This window comes from Pelodiscus sinensis, chromosome 2, assembly GCF_049634645.1.
Source record: "Pelodiscus sinensis isolate JC-2024 chromosome 2, ASM4963464v1, whole genome shotgun sequence".
NCBI lineage: Eukaryota > Metazoa > Chordata > Testudines > Trionychidae > Pelodiscus > Pelodiscus sinensis.
The window spans coordinates 149,531,449-149,553,944 of record NC_134712.1 but is presented as its reverse complement, the minus strand read 5'-3'; the positions used below and the strand labels follow the sequence as shown (position 1 = coordinate 149,553,944).

The 22,496-nt window shown below is 40.6% G+C and overlaps 1 protein-coding gene across 3 annotated transcripts in view; it reads right to left on the bottom strand.

The window, feature by feature from the left end:
- The window catches only part of LOC102455363 (poly(rC)-binding protein 3-like), a 685,006-nt gene that overhangs the window by 412,086 nt on the left and 250,424 nt on the right, over nucleotides 1-22,496 (bottom strand). For all 3 annotated transcript variants that reach the window (XM_075921613.1, XM_075921612.1, XM_075921614.1), the window contains exon 2: nucleotides 8,138-8,194. The gene's annotated coding sequence lies outside the window, so the exon portion shown is untranslated. The remainder of the gene's footprint in view (nucleotides 1-8,137; nucleotides 8,195-22,496) is intronic.

Genomic DNA, 22,496 nt, shown 5'->3' with positions numbered 1-22,496 from the left:
CTTTCCCCAAATCTGCTTAAACTTCAACAACTGCTGTTCTGCTGCTTCACATTGGATAACTTTTTATATATTTTTCATCCTTCTGACACTAATTTTGGGTTACTTGAAGATAGTTTGTGGAAGGAGATGTCCCTTTCGCCACCACATCCCAGTAGCACAAGGCCTGTTGTGAAATAGGACTCTAGCTATGGTAGACAAATATTACTTTAACTACTGGTGTGAAATCATCTGTAAAAAGGCTTCATTCTGAAGCCAGCCAAGCATTTAAAATCTCTCTAGTGGCTTACTACAGAGGAACGTGAAATGTTATTTGGAATTCCATTTCTACTTTATCCCGCACATGGTACATAAACTGGTATGCTTCTCAGCAGCCTATGCATTTTGTATATTGAGAGACCATATAGACACTTATTTTACCTGGCAAATGTGGCTCAAACTATTCATTCCCTGTGCAGCATTTCTGCTAAGCTAGGAATGATCATAACTTCAGTAGCTGAAGCTTAGGAAGCCAAATTGTTTTGACTATCTTTTCAGTACAACACCTTAAAGAATGGCTGCAGAACTAGTTTGCTGAATATGCCAGTAATTGTGTTATTGCCACAATCCTAAATAAATGCTCAAGTCTCTCCAAACTCTATTTTTTTTTACCTTCCATTTTACAATTGTGGAAGCAGGACTAAGGGAAAGGGGATTTGGGTGACCATTTCAGGGTTTGTCAGTAGCAGAGCAAGAGTCTGGGTCACTCTGACTCCTGCTAACGCGAGAGCCAGAAGAGACGCTGTGTTCGCCTTTCTGTCTCTCCCATATTGATAAGAGTGGAATGCTTACCTCAGTGAGAGCCTTGAGATAAGACAGTGTCCTATGGGAACTGAGTGGGCAGGGAAGTAATTGTTTAATTTTATATGTAATAGAAAGGTATATATATATATATTGGCTTTTAATTGTTTTGTATTTGAAGATCCGCTTATGGATATCTTCCCTTGCAATATTGCTCGAATAAACTGCCTCTGGCAACTTGTTGCTTAAACACAACGCAGAGTGAAGGCTTGTTTTCTTCCACACAATTGCAATAGGACTCTTCAAGTATGTATTTTCTAGGGGTGTGTCTACTCTACGGGATAAGGTTGAATTAAGATATGCAACTTCAGCTATGTTAATTGCATAGCTGAAGTGGAAGTACACTAACTCGACTTTTGGCTCCTTCCACACTGCAGGAAGTCAAAGGCAGAACACTCTCCCTTCGACATCCCTTACTCCTTGTGTAAGCAGGACTACCAGCATCAACTGGTGTGCCCCCTCTCAGTTCGAATTAGCTGTCTTCACTAGACCCGCTAATTCAAATCCTGGATGACTGACAGCGGCAGCTTTGATCTTCTCTGTAGGGTAGACTCACCCTAAAGTACTAGAGAATTTTCAGGTTGAAGGAAGCTAGCTTGGCACCTCCTAGGACACCATTGGTATGCAGTAAACCCCAGTAATACAATGCCTCTGATTCATTATTACTGAAGTATTAACTTGTGAAAATTCTGAAGGAAATCTTTATTTGCTATTTAGCAGAGATGGTTGCAGGGAGGGATGCACTGTGAAAAACAATACTAAGATCAACACAGTCCAGGATATTTCATCTCAAGGTATATAGTTAAACAATATATTTGAAGTGGTGAAAGATCTCAAAAAACAGTATATTTCACAAGCTCTCTTTCTTCTACCCCATATCTATCTATAGTTATAGGCAGATAATGGAGGAATAGTATTAAGTACTCCACTGCAGGGCAAATTAGATGCTCACACATGGAAAAAAGTACAAGCATACATACGGTTAGGATCTGAACCACCATATAAGGGACACAACATTTTCCATTTAAAGTTCAAATTTCACCAACAAAAAATTTAAAAAAATAGTCTACAGGTTTTTAAAATGTCACATTATCTTTGTTGGATATGAAAAACTGTGAGAATGAGGTGGGCTTTGCTTTCTCTTCATGTCTAATTTTCAACTGCCATATTCTGACTGTAGGTTTCAGTAATCCTTTATCTCCTGAAAGATATCGGCAAGAAATAATGTTCCTTTAGGTATTACCTTTTGACATGGATAACTTTCTGCCACTCTCTGAACCAATCACAGCACAATATACACAGAGTGGCTGAGATACAAGCAGAAATCTGAAGACCATATCAGAGATTTGATATTCTTGTATTTTTCCCATTTGTCCTACATAAACCTGTTAAACAAGCTCTACATATCGTACAGATACAAAACCTGGAAATGGGGCACAGAGAAGGAAGCCGGCAATCTTCTGGGAGTTGTGTTCTTTAGAACCTGAGCCTGATAATGAATCTCTAGGGTGAACTGAAATCTTCAAGGATTACTCAAGTCCCAATAATCCATACGTATGCTGTGCTATGCAGGATATTCCCTCTGGAGGGCCTGCATGATGCACTTAAGAGACTAATAAGGCTAAAATGAGAGAAAAATAAAAAGACAAGAGACACAGGAAAAGAAGCAATACAGAAGAGAACTAGCACATTCATTGTTGTTTATTTGACTTAAAGCCTGCAGTTCAGTTCACTCTAATTGGAAATTAAGTAAACCTGCCAGAATTGGCTTTGAGTTTGAATTTAAAAAAATCCCTCCTTGGGCGTGGGGGGCAGGGGGCACCATCTACTTCCATAGGGCTAATATCACAAGACCCCACCTTCTTATAAGCTGGAATGAGAAACTACACCTCTTTCAATTTTAGATCCAACCAAAACAATAGGAACACAGCATGTTGAGATATAATCAGAGAGCTGTAACTCATCCCTTGGTTTTCTAGCTGCTTCGATATCAGCCAGTTGATAGGCTTCTGAAGAGGCCACATAACAGTTATGTGCATGCATCTTCCCTCCTGTCCATGTCCCCAGAGGTGCTGGAATTTTTATAGTGAGGGTGCCGAGAGCTGTTGAACTGAACTGGAAACTATATAGAATGAAATCCACTTCAAGCCAGGGGGCGCTGCAGCACCCCAACTTCCAGCACCTGTGCATGTTCTATCACCTACAACAGGGTTGGCATAGTAGGTACTTTGTGTAGAAGCTGGAGGTACTGACTTTATGCCAGTTGGGATAGTGACCAATGCCACCTACTTAAAGGGAATAAACATAATAGGGCAATGGCCGAGCAATCTATGCCCAGTCGTCCTTTCTAGTATCTGACAGTCAGAAGCTTAGGAACATGCAGAACATGAGGTTTCATCCCTGCCATTTTGGCTAATAGCCTTTGATGGACCTATCCTGTATGAACTTATCTAATTCTTTTTTTAAATCCAGTTAGTTTTAGTCTGCACCATACACGCGGTTCTTGCCGGCTGGGGAGGTCCAACAAGAACCCAATTGGGTGCTCCACTCAGGAGGCAGGCAGGTCTAAAGAGGCCAGCTGGGGGTGTGTGGGAGGAGTGTGTGCACTCCCAGGTGGGCTACTGAAAGGGGCTGGCGGCATCAGCTGCCTCCATCCGACTGCGGCGGTCTGGCTGCAACCCCACCATCTGGCCATTGTGGTTTGTCCTCAGCTGCCCCTCTTCTGGGTGACCCAGCCCTGCTCCTGCTGTGACATGTGTGTGTGGCTCCCATCTGGCCACAGCCCCACAGCCCAGCCTCACCAGACTCTGACCTCCAGCTCCTGACGCAACAAAGGCATTTACTTTTCCATCACTCACAAATATCTCCCCAGTTACTAACATGCAAAAAGAAAATGATCAAAAAAAGATAAATGTTATCTTGGCTATTTAGGAGAGAGATTTGATTACTCTGTTATGAATTGATTAGAGGGGATAGAGTAGTTTACAGGAACTTCCATTGCTCTTTTCCTCTAAACTTTGACACTTTGCCACTTCACGTGAAGTCCATCTCATAGCAGATGCGATAACAGTGGCAGAGCAGCCAATGAGCAGAGGCGGCAGCAGTGGCATTGCGTGACACCCTTCCCTCCTTTTCAGGTGTGAGAGGTGGAGCCATGTGTCTAAATCTGAACTCTGGGTCTTTGCTCACTAACAACCACCAACTGTGAGTGGGTTGTGGTGAAGGAAGAGGGGAGTAACGTGTCAAAGGAACATTTGTTGTCAGACTTTCTCACCGGAAAGTGAGAAACTGAGGCAAAGGGCACTTCCCAGTGTACTCTGGAGTAGATGTTTGCTCATGGCTATATGCTTTTATCGTGTTTGTAGAGTTATCCCAAACTAATGCTGGGTTACTTTTCCCTCAGGTCAGGTTAGAGGAACACCTAGATATTGATGACCTGGGGAGAATTCTAACCAATTAGTTAAGTTGAACATATTTTATAGACAGTAGGAACAATCAACATTAAAAATGTGTGGCTGCTATAAAACCAGGAAGAAAAATGAGACATTGGGCAGTGCATTATAAACTTAAAAAAAATGAACAAACAAACAAACAAAAATCCAGAGCTTCCAGTCTTCAGTATTTACTGCATATATACTAGTGTGTTAATTTTACCACCATCTTACTCAGTTATCTCATATTACAGCATCCCAGTGACAGGAGCAAAACATCAGTAACTGAACACAAATGGCCTCATTTTCAAAGGCTTCATATTCACTATGGTTTGTTTTGGTTTTCTTTAATTCCCACCATTGCTCTGACCAGTTCAGCTCCAGGAGGAGCAACACTCATAGCACAGGATCTGAACTGCTATAGTAACACTGCTAAAGAGTTTTTTGGGACAGCCACTGTGTAAGTAATATCAAAATGATATAAGAAAGAATAAAACCAAAGCAGCAAAATTAAGACTAAAACCTCTCTACTTCTATGTACTGTACCTTTAAGTGTTCGCAGTTATTCAGGATAAATCATTGCTTTAACAGAGAAAAAGGCCACTGGCATTTGAAAGATAATACATAAATGAAAACAAGGCCCAGCAGAATGTGCCTTAGGGGAGTTCTTTTCCCCTATCAATTTCTGAAATAAGAAGCCATAGGGCAAAGAAGGATCTTCTACTCCATTATATATATTTAAATAAAACAAAGTGCCATTGACTTTCATGGTGTTTGAGTTATTCCCCCACAATGGATCAGATTTTGAAACTGCAGCTGTGCATCATTAGTGTCAACAACACAGTTTAACTTATTCAGCAGCTCCAATGCTCTTATGTTCTTTGCTATAAAAAAAGAACACACCAGAAAATTTCCTTGTTTTCTAGGACCGTGGCAAGGATTGACAATCCTCTCACCACACTTGCATTAAATTCATATTCCTTCTCCTATCTCTTCAAGGGCCTGAATTAATCTGGCTCCTTCTGTTCCTCTTGTCCCCTTGGTTCCATGCAAGCCACATGGCCAGTGGTTAAAGCAGAATGAAATGACAGGGAGTTAATCATCACAACAGGCAAGGAGGTGGTGGTGGTATAAGCTATGCTGAAAAGAAGGAGAATTGCCCTCTGCGTTTATTTGTGTTCCTCTGACTTTCCCTTATTTTAACCCCAGTGAGAGAAAGATCAGATCTCTAGTTTGCAGATGATACCAAGCTGGGAGGAGTTGTAACTGCTTTGGAGGATAGGGTCATAATTCAAAATGATCTGGACAAACTGGAGAAATGATCTAAGGAAAATAGGGTGAAGTTTAATAAGGACAAATGCAAAGTACTCCACTTAAGAATGAACAATCAGTTTCACACATACAGAATGGGAAGCGATTGTCTAGGAAGGAGACGGCAGAAAGGTATCTAGGGGTCATAGTGGACCACAAGCTAAATATGAGTCAACAGTGTGATGCTCTTGCAAAAAAAGTAAATATGATTCTGGGATACATTAATAGGAGTGTTGTGAGCAAGACATGAGAAGTCATTCTTCCGCTCTACTCTGCGCTGATCAAGCCTCAATTGTAGTATTGTGTCCATTTCTGGGTACCGCATTTCAAGAAAGATATGGAGAAATTGGAGAAGGTCCAGAGAAGAGCAACAAGCATGATTAAAGGTCTAGAGAACATGACCTATGAAGGAAGACTGAAAGAATTGAGCTTGTTTAGTTCAGAAAAGGAGAAGACTGAGAGGGGACATGATAGCCGTTTTCAGGTAACTAAAAAGAGTGTCACAAGGAGGAGGGAGAAAAATTGTTCTCCTTGGCCTCTGAGGATAGGACAAGAAGCAATGGGCTTAAAGTGCACAAAGGGAGGTTTAGGAAAAACTTCGTAACTGTCAGGGTGGTTAAACACTGGAATAAAGTGCCTAGGGAGGTTGCAGAATCTCCATCTGTGGAGCTATTTAAGAGCAGGTTAGATAGACATCTATCAGGGATGGACTAGACAGTACTGGGTTTTGCCACGAGGGCAGGGGACTGGAGTTGATGACCTCTCAAGGTCCCTTCCAGTTCTAGTGTTCTATGATTCTATGATCTGAGACCTTCAAAGCAAGAATCTGTCCATAACGTACCAACATATTCTGCATATTACAGATAAATGAACAATGATGTACCAAGTCCTGTTCTGAAGATTCACACACAAGAAGTCCTCTCCATAACAGATCTCATCTCTTGTGCATACAATAAAGGGTCACCTGCCTCCTCTGCATGTCGCCACTTTCCTGCTCCCTGACTTCCCAAGCCCCTGAGCCCCTGCAGAGGACATTTTCTCAGTTAGGACTGTGACTATTTCCATATTACAAGAAATGAGCACTGATGCCATTACACTAAATTTACTAACAGACTTTAAGCCAAACTAAAAGCAATTTACCTTTCCATCGTTGCATAGGTTGGACCTCCCTAGTTTAGCACTCTTGGGACCTGAGTGGTCTCAAACCAGGGAGTTTGCTGAACCAACAGAGGTCATTGCTCCCCTGCTGGCTGCCAGCCCCTGCTCCTGGGTCCCCCTCCGGGTTTTTGGCCCACTCCTGGCTGCCAGAATCAGCCACTGGCTTCCGCTTCCATTCCAGCAGGCTTCCCAGCCCTGGCTGGGGCTCCTTGGCCACTACCGGCTCCCGTGCCACAGGCCTGGCCAGGACTCCCAGCTGCTGAACTCCCAGCTGGCCCCCCACTCCGGGCTGCCAGTGATCTCTAGTCCGGCAACATCCATGGTCCAGCTGGGCCACGGATGTTTCTGGACCAGAGCGCCCAGGATTTCAGAGGTTCAACCTGTATTGTGTTCTAAGAAACTTCCACCATGAGTTTCAATTCAGCTTTATTTGCCAGACTCTGTCAAAGGAAATAAATTCTCCCATAATTCATCTGCTTGAGTGATATAACAGGGAATCCACCTGGAAGCCAGAGAACCAGAGAACTTCTCATCACTACAACCTATACACTTATTGTTTTCACAGTGTCTGATACCACCACAAGCCATGTTTAGATCCACATATCATGATTACATTTAATCCTTTCACATTATTCTCCACTGTTACTCTGGATCCCAACAGAGACACACGTGGCAGGTTAAGGGAGTTTTCAGCTTGACTGTGGCTTTGTTCCATGACCATGAGGCAAAACACTAAACTCTAAACAACTTTAAATTATAAACAGCTGCCCTAGACTGTAGATCTCAACAACCAGCACAATATAAAACTCCACCCTTACTCCAGTCTCTCATTTATCTTCTGGCTACATGCTTGGATACATTGTTCTCAGCACTGCATGTCTGATTCACAAGCTGACAGGGGAAGTAGGAAAGGGTGGAAAGGACAAACTGTGCTGTTAAGTAGTTTAACCTCATCGGCAGCATTACTGTATCCAAAGGGATAGTTATTACTCTCAGTGTGGTTACAGTGCATCAATTACAGTGGATCTTCTGAGCAGCCATGAGATAAGTGCTGCTCAGTTTATCCTTTTTCATAAAAAAATATTTTTGCTTTAATTTATTTCAACAACAGACCGGGCTGAAACCATTTTTCTTGTGTTGATCGCTTCATGTTTATGATCAAGGACTAAAAGCAAGTATAGTCATAATAATAATGTTGTCTCTGTACTTTCATTCTGAAAACCACTCTGGCTAAAATTCCATATTCAATTATGCCCATGTAAAGCCATTAATTCATATGAGGTCACTGGCTTTAGTCTAGATTTGTACTAGGGTAATGGAAAGTAAAATCTGCAGCTTTGTCAATACCAGTCTGCAAAGTAATAAAAGTTAGAGATGAGAGAGAACTAAAATCAACTTACCTACTGTATTAGATCCTCATGCACTCCAATTCCTTCAGAGTCTGAAGAAATTCTGGCCTGTAGAAGATGAAGCAGTAAGTTCTCTCATAACAAAATATTGACTGATACTTTGTAAAACTGTACACTGGCTTAAATATCAAGCTTTTCAGGGGAAAAGCCTCATGTAGGAAGCTTAACATCCTGGACTCCTTTGCTACTTTTTACTATAGATAAATATGCATACAAGTTCTTTATGTATTAAAACACGCATGAATAATACAGCACTGCTAACCAGCAGCCCATACTATATTTCTAATTGCCACTGACATCAATGTTTTTTCCCCCTAGAATTAAGGTCACAGGATTGAACTTTAGAGGCGTAGTGAAGCAGACTGTCAAAAATCTCCTAAAGCCAATTGACTTTCAATGGGATGTAAGCACCTGAATTGTCAAGATGCTTGATGCTCTTGGCAAATCTCCCTCTTTAGGGAGAAAATTGTAAATGGTCCTGAATCTTCTCTGGCTGCCCATAAACACTACCCACACGATGATTCCAGGCCCACAGCTGACTGCAGTTCCACAGCGCTAGCTAATATGGCAGAATTCAAGGCTGTCCACACAAAAACAGGACGGTTCCTAGAATAAGTAATAACCAACTTTAATGCTGAGTTATTGCTTTGCCCTGCTTTCTGTCCTTGTCTATGCCTATTTTTTAAGGGTAATAACTTCTTCCTAACAAACAAAAAAGGAGTAGGAGAACAAGGGAAATCAAGAAATAGTGATGTGGCCAACAGTGTGCTTTTTATTATACTAATTCCTTTTTTGCTATCTCCCCCCCCCCCCCCCCACTGAAAGCTATTAGGAATAATACTTTTACTTAAGTATATTGCCCCATTGTAATTGGGAGTTAATAAGGGGGTGTCAATATAGAGACTGATTTTCCCTGAGGTGAACCAGCTTTACATCAGTGCAGTTTTGTGGAAGCCAATGGAGCTGCACGAATGAAAAGCTGGGCATGGAGATTATTTGGTCTGGCACACTGCAGCACAGGGTATGGCAGGGAACTGTGAGCTTCCATGGGTGGATAAGCTTACAAAGTACGTGGACATGGATGTGGCCAATACTTACCCAGGGGCTGGTCATTCTCATCTAGGTGTATTTTATTGGGTCCCTGTTATTCAGGGATGACTGGATATACCTGTTCCTAGGGAACCGATGCATTTTTGCTTGATATTAAAGAAGGCATCTGTAAATATCTGGGAACCTCTCTAGGGTTCTATAGGATGTAGCCAAGCAAATAGCAAGTGCTTCCTCATAGGAGATGTGCAGTGCAAGTACTCATTATGAAATTGATATGGTGATTGAATACAGTTAATGGTGTCAGTGTTCTTACATTTACAGCAGGATGTCAACCCCCCTCCTTCCTAGCACCGACATATGAGGGACGTGGTGAGGTCTCCACAGCAGGTGATTGGGACCAGATTGTACATGGGGATGGCTGATGATATTGAGTATGCAGAAAGGATTCTGGAAATGACAATGACTTGCACTGTCCAGTTTTTTTTGGCAGGTACTCCCAAATGCTTAAGAAATTAAAGTTGCAGCCTAATTAGAACCCCGGTGGGGTAGCTGAGTGGTTAAGGCATTTGTCTACAATTCTGAAGTCACAGCTTCAAGTATTGCTCCCTCTGCCCCTGAAAGGCCACCTCAAGGTCACCCCGCTGCAAAATAGGTACCTGATCCATCAGGTGAGGGCACTCAAAGGCAGTCAGATGTGATGCTGGCCACATCATTCCCTTGTGTACCACTGGCTACGAAGTAGATCTGCCTTAACATAGCAAGTTCTTTTCTGGGGTATCTCCCATTAACCTCCATCTTTCCATTATCTCACAGAATAGTAGCAGCCTCTTACTGGTACAGTGTAATCTTCCTACGCAAAGGCCTAATCCTGCTCCCATTGTAATCAACTGCAAATTCTGACTAGGAGCCAGCACAAAGCCTCAAAGAATTCAGAAGAGTGCAGAGTTCTCTTGCTATCTTTTCATTGTCCTTCATTTCAGTGTGCATAGAATACAGAGGTTAAATTGTGTGAATGCGTGAATATGAAAAAGGTGTTTTTTAAACCAAGCGTAGTGGGAACAAAGAGGTAAAGATCAACTCTATTAAAGACGTTTGGGTTTGTAATGTATCATTATTATAATGGAGATTGCCTATCTCCTAGAACGGACCATGAAAGGTCATTGAGTCCAGTCCCCTGCCTTCTCAGCAGGACCAAGTACCATCCCTGATGAATTTTTGCCCCCAATCCCTAAATGGCCTCCACAAAGATTGAACTCACAACCCTGGGTTTAGTAGGCCAACGCTCAAACCACTGAGCTATCCCTCCCCCCAGATAACAAAGAATTAGCTTAAGATATCAGTGAATATATCAGATATCAGTGAATTAGCTGATCTCACTGCTTGAGTGGCATAAAAAAGGGATAAATGTGGATTTTTTTCAGCAGATAATTGTGTGTGATATGGGAGTTCCAGTTGGGCCAGTTAGAAATTCAAGTTTCTAACACTGACTAAGAGCAGATCTGCATGCCTCTCATGATAGTAAAGCACCAAGCCTTGTACTTGCCATTTACTTTTCTGTGGATCTACCTCAGTTGTCTGCTATGAAAAGGGATTTTCTTAGGGAATCTTTCAGTTATTGAGGTAGTTAAGCCTGTAGTCAATCTAACAAAGCTCTGCTGATCTACTTAAAATGTATCCATTACTATTAAGAGAACAATCCAAAGATGATGTTTTTCTGTCTGAAAATGATAGATCACAGATTGCTTTCTAATCCCTTAATTATGTACATTTAATTATTTTAGAGCAATGTTTGCATTAGATTTTTGGAAACCTTGTCACCTTCAATTCTCAGGTGACAAACACACAGAATTGAGCTCTGTTGTAATAATATTTGGGACTTTCATACTTGTTTTCATCTGAGGATCTTAAAAATCTTTACAAAAGGTGAATAATAGTATTATTCACACTGCTGTCACTTTGATATTTCTGTTTAATCATTAATAGATGCTCACTAAGACCCAAATAGAAAATTTCTCATGCTTTTGATTCTATAGTCTCTTAAGAATATTGTTTGTAACAACTCTTCCACTTCGTAGTATTATTTTCATTGTATGCGGTGCTGTTGCAGTTGTCTCTCTAATATCCTAGGATCAACAGAAAGTGTGAGAGGTTATATCTTTTATTGGACCAGCTTCCATAGGTGAGAGAGATAAGCTTTCTAGCTTATATAGCTTCTTTAGCTCTGTAGGCTCAAAGCTTGTCTCTGTCACCAACAGAAGCTAGTCTAATAAAAAATATAAACTTAACCCACCTTGTCTCTCTCTCTCATTTTTGATGCACTTTTTATACCCTGCAAGGTTTGAATCAACATTCAATATTAGGCAAATTTCATCAATGTTAAAAGTTGGAGCCAACTTAAATACTTAGTAGGGAAACCTTAAACAGTAAAATTCCAATGAAACTGTGCTGCAAGTTATCAGGAAGAGTGAGGGATTGTGTAAGAAAAGAGGAAGTCTAGGATAATTCTTATACATTCTTACTATCCTACAGAACATATGATCAGACTTTGAGGGGATGTAAGTTACTTCAGTGTTTGATAATGGTGAGTAAATGCTGATTTTTTTAAAACAGGGACCGCTGTAAAGAATCTTAAACAGTCAGAAAAGATGAGCTCATGGTAAGATTATTTTCTTGAATGCCAAAGTGTCTTACTTATTGCCTGTAGTCAAGTGGATATGAAAATTACACTTGGCTCTCTGTCCTAACCATGACAAGACAAAAGCATTAGATTGAGCAGTAGTTCCTGCTCTTTTATCGATCAGGAGATAGATATAGCATGGGCAGCAACACAGTCAGCTTCCCCCACTCTGCTCCTAGTTAAGGCGCCTCGTCCATATTCAGAATCAAAAGAAATTTGGTTCCCTGTGATCCATTGAATCTTTGGACACACTACAGAGGCTGCTCATGGGTTGTCCGTGGAGTTCTCTAACATGGGCGTTTGTCCACAGGGCGGGTATGTCTACACTACCCTTCTAGTTCGAACTAGGAGGGTAATGTAGGCATACCGCACTTGCAAATGAAGCCCGGGATTTGAATTTCCCGGGCTTCATTTGCATAAGCGGGGCTCCGCCATTTTAAAATCCCCGCTCGTTCGAACTCTGTGCCGCGCAGCTACACGTGGCACGAACTAGGTAGTTCGAACTAGGCTTCCTAGTTCGAACTACCGTTACTCCTCATTCCACGAGGAGTAATGGTAGTTCGAACTAGGAAGCCTAGTTCGAACTACCTAGTTCGTGCCGCGTGTAGCCGTGCGGCACAGGGTTCGAACGAGCGGGGATTTTAAAATGGCGGAGCCCCGCTTATGCAAATGAAGCCCGGGAAATTCAAATCCCGGGCTTCATTTGCAAGTGCGGTATGCCTACATTACCCCGCTAGTTCAAACTAGCGGGGTAGTGTAGACATACCCGGCTGTATTTACAGACTACGAGGCAAAAAGCTACCAGTCAGCAACAATATTTGGCCACTAATGATGTGAGCCTGAAATCCAGTACTTTATGGGTTTGATTCTCCACCGCTTTTAGTTATATGCAGCCAATGACCTGTCTGCAAAGTGTCTATATTAAGAGTGCAAAAACATCACATTGCCAATTTTGTGGAGTTTTACATTCAATTTGCAAAGAAGGTGCAATGGACTGTAGACTCTGTCCCTATTATAGTAAGGAAAATATACAATAATTTTTAAATCTAAAGAAAGAACAGTGTTCCTAAAAAACTGAATCAAATGGTGTTTTTTAAAACCTGGATCTTCCAGCTTGCTAATATAATCCAATTGGCACCATTTTCTCTCTAAATAGTGAAAAGATGACAGTGTTTTGGAATATAGGTATTATTGCTTGTCTTCACTAATTCTCATTAATGGCTTTGACAACCATTGCAAATTAAACACATTTTTGGGGGATAACAGCAAATAGGAGAACACACTCCCCTCCATTAAAAAAAACAAAAACAAAAACAAAAAAGAGGATTGTTTATGTTTTTAAAAGTTCAGTGTGGAAAATCTGAATCTAGAGCTCCAACATCCCAAACTAAAACATTATTGTCAAAGGGAAAGAACCTTTTAAGATGCTTCATGTACACTTAGTCAACTGCATCTTACTTATAATGTGATTTATAATGAGATGCGATAGCTAAATCTAACCCAGGTATTCTGAAGTCAGATTTGTGGAATAGCAATGTATGAAATCGCAAGGGACTGTCGTGTTCCTGAATAAAAACACTTTTGTTATCAGTCTGGCACTCTAGTGGTAAGGTCAGCAGGGATGCCATGTCATAATCCAGAAGTGAGAATTTCAGAAAGATAGAGAAGGTACTGCAATAGTATTATGCAAGATTTCTAAGTATAAGAATGTTAAATCTAACCATAGCAGTATATCTATCATTTGGAGTTGCCACAAGTCAAACCAGAGAGAAATGCTAGCTAAAAGTGTGTCAAAGAATGAGAAAATGGGGCTGGGATGAATGGCATATTTTGAAAAGCTTTCAAAAGTAGAGCATTTAAGACTCTAATGTGATTTGAAATTATACAAATTAGATTATTAGAGTAACATACAAGTCAGATAGAATTTAAAAATACACTTCAGTAATAAGTTACAGTGAGAGATGAGATTTGCAGGCACTGTTTAAATAATTATCTTGGTTACTAACATTGGAGTTTCACAGTCATGTGTATATAAAAAAAAGTCAGTGGGAAATGGGGATGCTCACCTGAAATGTCAAACCACTTTAGTTAGTGTCTTAATATTAATTTAGATGCCAAATTTTTGGTACTTAAATTTTTAAAAGTTTGGCCATATTTCTTCAACCTTTATGCATTATAATCATACACTAAATTTTGCATTTCTTCTCTCTATAACTTAAAAAAAATGGTAATAGAAATGTAGCCGTGTTAGTCTGGTGTAGCTGAAGCAAAATACAGGACTATGTAGCACTTTAAAGACTAACAAGATGGTTTATTAGATGATGAGCTTTCGTGGCCCAGACCCACTTCCTCAGATCAAATAGTGAAAGAAAATAGTCACAACCATATATACCAAAGGATACAATTAAAAAAATGAACACATATGAAAAGGACAAATCACATTTCAGAACAAGAGGGGGATGCAGGGGGGGGGGGGAAAGGAAGGAAGGAAAGTGTCTGTGAATTAATTATATTAGAGGTGGGGAGAGTTAGATGTCTGTGAGCTAATGGTATTAGAGGTGATAATTGGGGAAGCTATCTTGGTAATGGGTAAGATAGTTTGAGTCTTTGTTCATTCCTTTCCGGAGGGTGTCGAATTTTAACATGAATGACAGTTCAGAGGATTCCCTTTCAAGTGCAGATGTAAAAGGTCTTTGTAGCAGAATGCAGGTGGTTAAGTCATTGAGAGAGTGCCCTTTCTGGTTGAAATGGCAAGAAACTGTTTTTCTTTGTGATCTTGTCTGATATCTGTTTTGTGGGCATTAATCCTTTGGCGAAGTGTCTGAGATGTTTGTCCAATGTACATAGCAGACGGACACTTTCGGCACATGATAAAAAAATGGAGAGAGAAGACAGAACATTGAGTGGATATATTTTTTCAGTTAAAAATGGGTTGCATTTATAATAGGTGTTTATTTAACTGAACATGTGGGCTTGAATACTAGGTAAAGGTGTAAAAAATGTATGCTAACACAAGATTTTTCTCGCCAAGAGAATTTTTATGGCATTGAACAATTAAAGAATTTTTAAAAGGTTCAGACTATGCAACATTTCCTTGTGAAGTCTTTGAAAGAAGTCTTTCTCACATTTTAAAACACTTTCAAGATTTTTAGGATGTTCCTGCCTTTTAGATCTCAAACTCCATGATCAGGGAATTTGTAGTGGATTTTGCTTTACCTTGTGGAGAGGTAAATAAAACTGTAGAAATGAGGCCTTTTGTTAAGGAAAACACCTCAGAATTGCTTTCCCAGAATTGCATTGAACAACTTCACTAACAGCTATTGACTAAATCCATTATAGATTTTGACAGCTTTAGATCTGCATACTATGTTTTTTGAATAAATGCCACCACATATTTAGCCACTGAAGAGCTAAGCTTTTATTTTGTGTATAAATCTGTGTTTAATGAGCCTTGAAAGAGATGATTGGTAAATAACAGCCTGCTGCACGCAAGCTCAACTGCCTCCAATTATATTGTTTATAATTATATAATTGTATAATATAATGTGTGTCCAACAGTCTTACAGTGTTTTATTACTGCCCGACAACAGCCCTGATGTAAATCACCTTTTTACTTTCAGAGTCAAGCACTTTCACTCAGGAAGCACAAATGCACTTTTGACTGTTGTACATAGGTAGCAAAGACTTACAAGCCTCATCAGTGTGTAGCAATGCAATTGGCCATCCTTGAGAGAGAGAGGGGAAAAAGAGAAAGTGTAAGAAAGAGTAAGTATGGGACAATTTACTAGTTCAAACCATATATCACATTTGCAAATTAATAATCGTAAGAGAGAGAATGTTATTAGCACCTGGTCCTGCATGCACTGCCCACACAAAACGCCCATGGGAAGTGGAAGCTCAATATGTAGGATGTGGTCTCTAGATTGTTTTGATAGCATTATATGGATATTGCAACCTGTATTATAAAGACTTTGCTATTTATGCTAATTTCCAACACGCTAATATCCTGTTAATCTAACATAAACAAACCTCTCATCATTCTGAGTTGCTTTTAATCCCTCTATTTCATCACTCTCATATTAATCTGATTTTAACAGTTTATTATATTGGCATACCAATGTATAGTTATAATAGCTACCCAAATTAAGAGTTTTGGATGAAATCCCAGCCCCACTGAAGTTGATGGCAAAACTTCAATGAGGGTCACACTGAAGTTGGCATTACAGGCAGTCCCCGGGTTACGTACAAGATAGGGACTGTAGGTTTGTTCTTAAGTTGAATTTGTATGTAAGTCGGAACTGGTACATATTGTAGGGGAAACTCTAGCCAAACATTTCTCCAGAGCTCAGTTTTATTCTCCCACACCTCACTTCCCTCAGTCCTTTATTCTCAAGCTGAGGTGTCTGCTGAGAAAAGCCGCTCCGCATCTCCCTGGTCTGCTGGGGGGCGGGGGGGAGTGCTAGCTTCGCGTCTCCCTGGTCTGCTGGGGGGAAGCAGCTAGTGCGGGGTTGCCTCACCCTGTTTGTAAGTAGGGATCCGATGTAAGTCGGATCCATGTAACCCGGGGACTGCCTGTATTTTCAGCCACATACTTTCTATGGTATTCCTTGTTCTGAATAGGAAACATTTTCAAATCTGCAGTCTGATTAGGTTTCTCCTTCTATTTATCCCATGACTACCTTGCATCCGCAACACATGCCCTTGTCAACAATGAAGCTTGATTACTGCAGTTCCCTCTTTGCAGAGCTTCCAGCAGTGTTTCTTCATCACTGGTAGTTAGTGTAGACTTCAGCAATACACCTGCTCACCTCATATTACACCCTTCCTATGTTCTTTGCTCCTGGCTGCCTATAAAATGGTAAATTGACTTTAAGTTAGCCCCAGTTGATTTTTAATACTCATAATAGAAAATAATCTGGCTATATTGCAGACCCACTCTCTGAACTTTGTCTTAATGATGTGAAACGATGCAACCTTTAAGATTTCCAACAATGTGCTGTAAATTGGTGAATGATGGAGCCTTAAAAAAGACCTTCACAATGTGGTATTCATGTCCTATGGATACCCAATCTATATCATCTTTCCTCCAGCTTTTAAAAACATGTAAAAATTTTTCATTTATAAAAATGTTTATAGTCTAATGACTCCCCTGTACTTTATGATGATTTCTGTTGTGTTGGGAAGTCTATTTTAACAGGTCTGGCAATGCTCCTGGTGGTAGTTGCTTTATAAATACATATAGGATGAAATTATGATTGATTTTTCAATATCACCATTACAAACAGCTTTAAAAAACAATTAGCACTATGATGGACTGTGATATTTGTGCTATTCCCCAACTATTCCTCATGCTAATTGAACTACTGACATTTTTTTTTCTAAAGACATAGATGCCATTTTGAATATTTAAACTCGTTTTATCTAGTTAACTTTGAATGTCAAACAGGTTTTGCCATAAGAATTGTTTATGTATCATCTGTTCATAAATTGCCCCATTTATGAAAATACTTGATCAAGTCCCATTTTAATGCAATATTATTTTGTTTGTGCTATGAGAACCAGATAAAACATAAAACAGAATATTCCAAGCTATACAGAATAACACAGATTAAAAAAAGCCAGCATAATTTCTTTTATAGAATCACTGCAAACTTGACTGCAAGTCTTGCTGATGAACATTTTTGTCACCCGTGATACCATCATAAGTTTTTCAATTTAAAAAAATCTAGTACCAGAACTTAAAACAAAAACAAACAAAAAAAACTACTGAGAAATAATGTATTAGTCAGTCCTTGTCATTGTACAACTTTTGTGTAATCAATCAATCAATCCATCCTCTCTCACCAACACACACACACACACACACACACACACACACACTCACTTTGAAGCTATAGTTAAAAGTAATTATCAGCAGTAGAACTAATGCATTAAACCTTTTATTTTGTTTAGAATATGCTGTTTTAAATAGCAGAAATGCAAGAAATAAGGATAATGAGCAGGAAGAATTTATTGTATATTTTTAAAAATCAACATAGTTGATATCACAGGGTATGTCTACACAGCAACGTTATTTTGAAATAACAGCCCTTATTTTGAAATAACTTTCCTAGCATCTACATAACCAAACTGCTATTTCAAAATAAATTCAAAATAGTGGAGCACTTATTTTGAATTTGGTAAACCTCATTCTACGAGGAATAAAGCTAAATTCAAAATAGCTATTTCGAAATAAGTGCTGTGTAGACACTTATTTTGAAATAGGGGGCCTCCAGCCTTCCCAGGGTGCCCTGGTTGCCACTCCAGCCTCAACCAAGAACACTCCTCTCCCTCCCCCATCCCCGGAGCCCTTAAAGGGGTAGACTCTGGCCACAGTGCATGTGCCAGCTCCAAGCCTGCCAGCCCAGAGCCAGCAATCACTGCCCCTGACCCAGTGGCCCCAAAACATGAGCCAGCAAGCCACTGGCAGTCAGCCCTCCACTGTTCCCCAGGAGCAGTCTGCCAGCTGCCAGGCACCTTCCTGGTGGGCACCTTCCTGATCCAGGGAGGAGATCATGGACCTTATTCAGGCTTCAGGGGGATGCCCCCAAAATCCATGATCTCCACACTGGATGGAGGAACGCAGCTGTCTATGGCAGGATAGCTGCCAGCCTGGTCACCAAAGGCCACATGTGAACCCAGGAGCAGGTTCGCATGAAAATCAACTTGGTCCAGTGAGACCCCCATCCTTGATCCCTGAGCTTCCCCTTCCCCTTGCTTCCCCCTTCCAGCTCCCTCCTCCCAGGTTTCCCCTACCCCTTGCCCACCCTCTCTCTTCCCATCTCCCGCCTCATTTCCCCAGTCTCACTAGAGTTTCATTCCCCCCCCCCCCCGTTTTGTTAAATAAAGACAGTTTTTGTTTATGAAAAAACATGTATTTTATTTTACATCAGGAAGGGAGACTGGGGGGGTGGGTAAGTGGAAGGACGTGAGGAAGGAATTTGGCACAAGCCCCCAGTGGAGCACACCAGGGAGACCATTAGTGCTCCTCAGGGTGAAAACTCTCCTGCAGGGCCTCCTGGATACTGACAGCCCCCCGATGTACCTCCCGGATGACAGCCTGCAGAAAGTGCAGCCAGGCTCATAGCAATGTGTCCAAGAGAAGCATCAGAGTGCCCAGGGGCAGTTCCAGCTCTGTGTTGCAGAGTGCTGTAGTGTCCTGAGTGAGGGAAACCAGAGCACGCAGAGACAAAATATTTTGCTGTCCCTCATCGAGGTAGGCAAGCAAGCAGGGAAAGCTGAGAACCGACTGTCCGGGGGGTCCCTTTAAGCACAGGCCTCAGATAGCCTCAGGCAGCAGCCACACAAAGTAAATCCTGACCTGATGCCCTGCTAAATATCCTAGGCTTCATTTGCATCTTCCCGGGCACCGCCATTTTTAAATCCCCCTTAGTCTACACGTGGCACGAGTAGGTAGTTTGAATTAGGATCTCTAATTTGAACTACGTTTACTCCTCGTTTAAACTAGGGGGCTAGTGTAGACATACCCTTATATATTAAAAATGTATGTATTTGGATTGAGGTTAAGATGGAAATAAGAGAGAGACTTGTCAAAAGTCTTTAGGTAAGGATAAAAGGAATAAAAAAACAAGGGTGATGGCATGGTAGGGGTCTACTACAAACTATTAACCAGAGAGGCTTTTTAAAAACAAACAACCCCCAAAACAAAAACAAACAAAAACACCTAATAAAATCATCCAAAGCACAGGACTTGATGGTAATGGGGGACTTCAATTATCCAGACATCTGTTGGCAAAATAATATAATAAGGCACAGATTATCCAACATGTTACTGGAACATATTGGAGACTGTTTTTTATGTCAGAAGGCAGAGAAAGCTACTGGGGCAAGGCTATTCTAGATATTATTTTGACAAATAGGGAAGAACTGGCTGAGAATTAGAAAGTGGAAAACAAGTTAGGTGAGAGTGATCATGAAATGATAGATTTAAATGAGTGCAATAAAGACAGTGGACTTCAAGAAGGCAGACAGTGGACTTCAAGAAGGCAAACTGTAGCAAATACAGGGAGCTGGCAGATAAGATCTCATGGGAACCAACTTACAGTTCAGGCAAGACAGCAGTTTTTCAAAAAGACACATTTTAAAGGCACAGGAGCAAAATATCCCACTGAATAGGAAAGATAGAAAGCAAGGCAAGAGACCACCTTGGCTTACTCAGGAGATCTTCAATGATCTGAGGCTCAAAAGAGAGTTCTACAAACAATAGAAATAAGGCAAAATTACTAAGGATGAATATAAGCAAACACCACAAGTATGTAGGGACAAAACCAGAAAGATCAAGGCAGAAAATGAGATCCAACCAGCAAGAGATATAAAGGGTAACAAGAAAACATTTTACAAACACATTAGAAGCAAGAGAAAGCCCAAGGACATGGAGGATAGAATTAAAATCCAAAATTAACTGGACAAACTGGAGAAATAATCTGATGAAATTCTATAAGTACTCAATTTGAAAGGAACAATCAGTTGCACACATATGAAATGGAAAATGACTGCCTAGGAAGGAGAACTGCAGAAAGGGACCAGGGACATAGTGAACCACAAGCTAACTATGAACCAACAGTGTGACACTATTACAAAAATTAAAAAGTAAACAACATTCTGGAATTTATTAGCAGGAGTATGATAAACAAGATACAAGTAGTAATTCCTCCATTCTATCCCATGCTCATTAGACCTCAACTGGAGTTGTGTGTCTAGTTCTGGTGCCAAATATCAGGAAAGATGTGGAGAAATTTCAGAGAAGAGCAACAAAAATGATTAATGATCTAGAAAACATGAGTGATGAGGGAAGATAGAAAAAAACCGGAGTTGTTTAGTCTGGAGAAGAGAAGACTGAGAGGTAGAACATGATAATAGTTTTCAAATACATAAAAGATTATTACAAAGAAGAATTACATTTAAATCTTCCCCGCTTCATTTGCATAAACATGGCTGCCACTTTTTTCCAGCTCGGGGCTTTGCCGGCAAAAAGCGCCAGTCTAGACGGGGATCTTTCAGAAAATAAAGCCTTTTCCGAAAGATCCCTTATTCCTCTTAAAATCAGGAATAAGGGATCTTTTGGAAAAGGCTTTATTTTCCGAAAGATCCCCGTCTAGACTGGTGCTTTTGGCCGGCAAAGCCCCGAGCTGGAAAAAAGCGGCAGCCATGTTTATGCAAATGAAGCGGGGAAGATTTAAATCCCCGCTTCATTTGCAATTGCGATGTGTCTAATTTGCATCCCTTTTACGGAAAAGGGATGCAATCTAGAGACAGCCTATGGGTACGTCTAGACTACATGCCTCTGACGACAGAGGCATGTAGATTAGACTACCCGGCATAGGAAAATGAAGCGGCGATTTAAATAATCGCCGCTTCATTTAAATTTACATGGCTGCCGCACTGAGCCGATCAGCTGTTTGTCTGGAATGAGGCATACCTGGGAGGTCGACAAGTGTCTTTGATGTCGACCGCGGAACGTCCAGACTACCGCGCTGAGCCGACAAACAGCTGATCGGCTCAGCGCGGCAGCCATGTAAATTTAAATGAAGTGGCGATTATTTAAATCGCCACTTCATTTTCCTATGCTGGGTAACCAAATCTACATGCCTCTGTCGTCAGAGGCATGTACTGTAGTCTAGACGTACCCTATGTCACAGCAATCAAAAATAAATAAATAAATAAATAAACAACAATGTTAGGAACCATTAGGAAAGGGATATGAAAAAAAAGACAATATCATAATGCTTCTAAATAAATCAATGGTACACCCAGACCCTGAATACTACGTACAATTCTGATCACCTCACCTCAAAAAAGAATTCCAATTAGAAGAGGTATAAAGAAGGGCAACATAAATGATTAGGAGTATGAAACAACTTGCTTATGAGGAGTGATTAAGAAGGCTGGGACTATTCATCTCAGCATAGAGAACAAAGTTGCAATATGACAGAGGCCCCCGATTAAAACAAAACAAAAGGAAGTAATACTTCACACAGTGCTCAGCCAACCTATGGAACTCATTGTCATGGGATGTTGTGAAGGCCAAAAGTACACCTACGTACAAATATGAATTTATGGAAAAGAGGTCCATCAATGGCTATTAGCTGAACTAGTCATGCAGCCCCATGCTCCGGGTGTCATTAAACCTCCAACTGCCAGAAGCTGGGACTAGATGACAGACCACTTAAAATTGCCCTGTTCCATTCATTCTCTCTAAAACATCTGGCACTAGTCACTTTCAGACAGAAGACTGGGTTATATGGCCATGGGTCTGACCCAGTACAACCAGTTTTGTGTTCGGAGGGTCTTTTCTACTGATCCTCTGTACGGTATGATTCTGCTCCATATTTTACATTAATTGTAAGGAACTTCATTTTTGCTTAATTTGCTTATATCCCAAATGCCCCGTAGAGTTCCAGCTCACATCTGAACTCTATAAAACCATTAGGTTGGGCACAGTTGTGTGTGAATGGAATTTTTTCACCTCTTTTAAAAATAACACCTAGTATAAAATGCTATATGTTTACATACCAAAAAGCAATTTCTAAGGCAGCTTTTTCCTATGTGCACACAAAATATGGA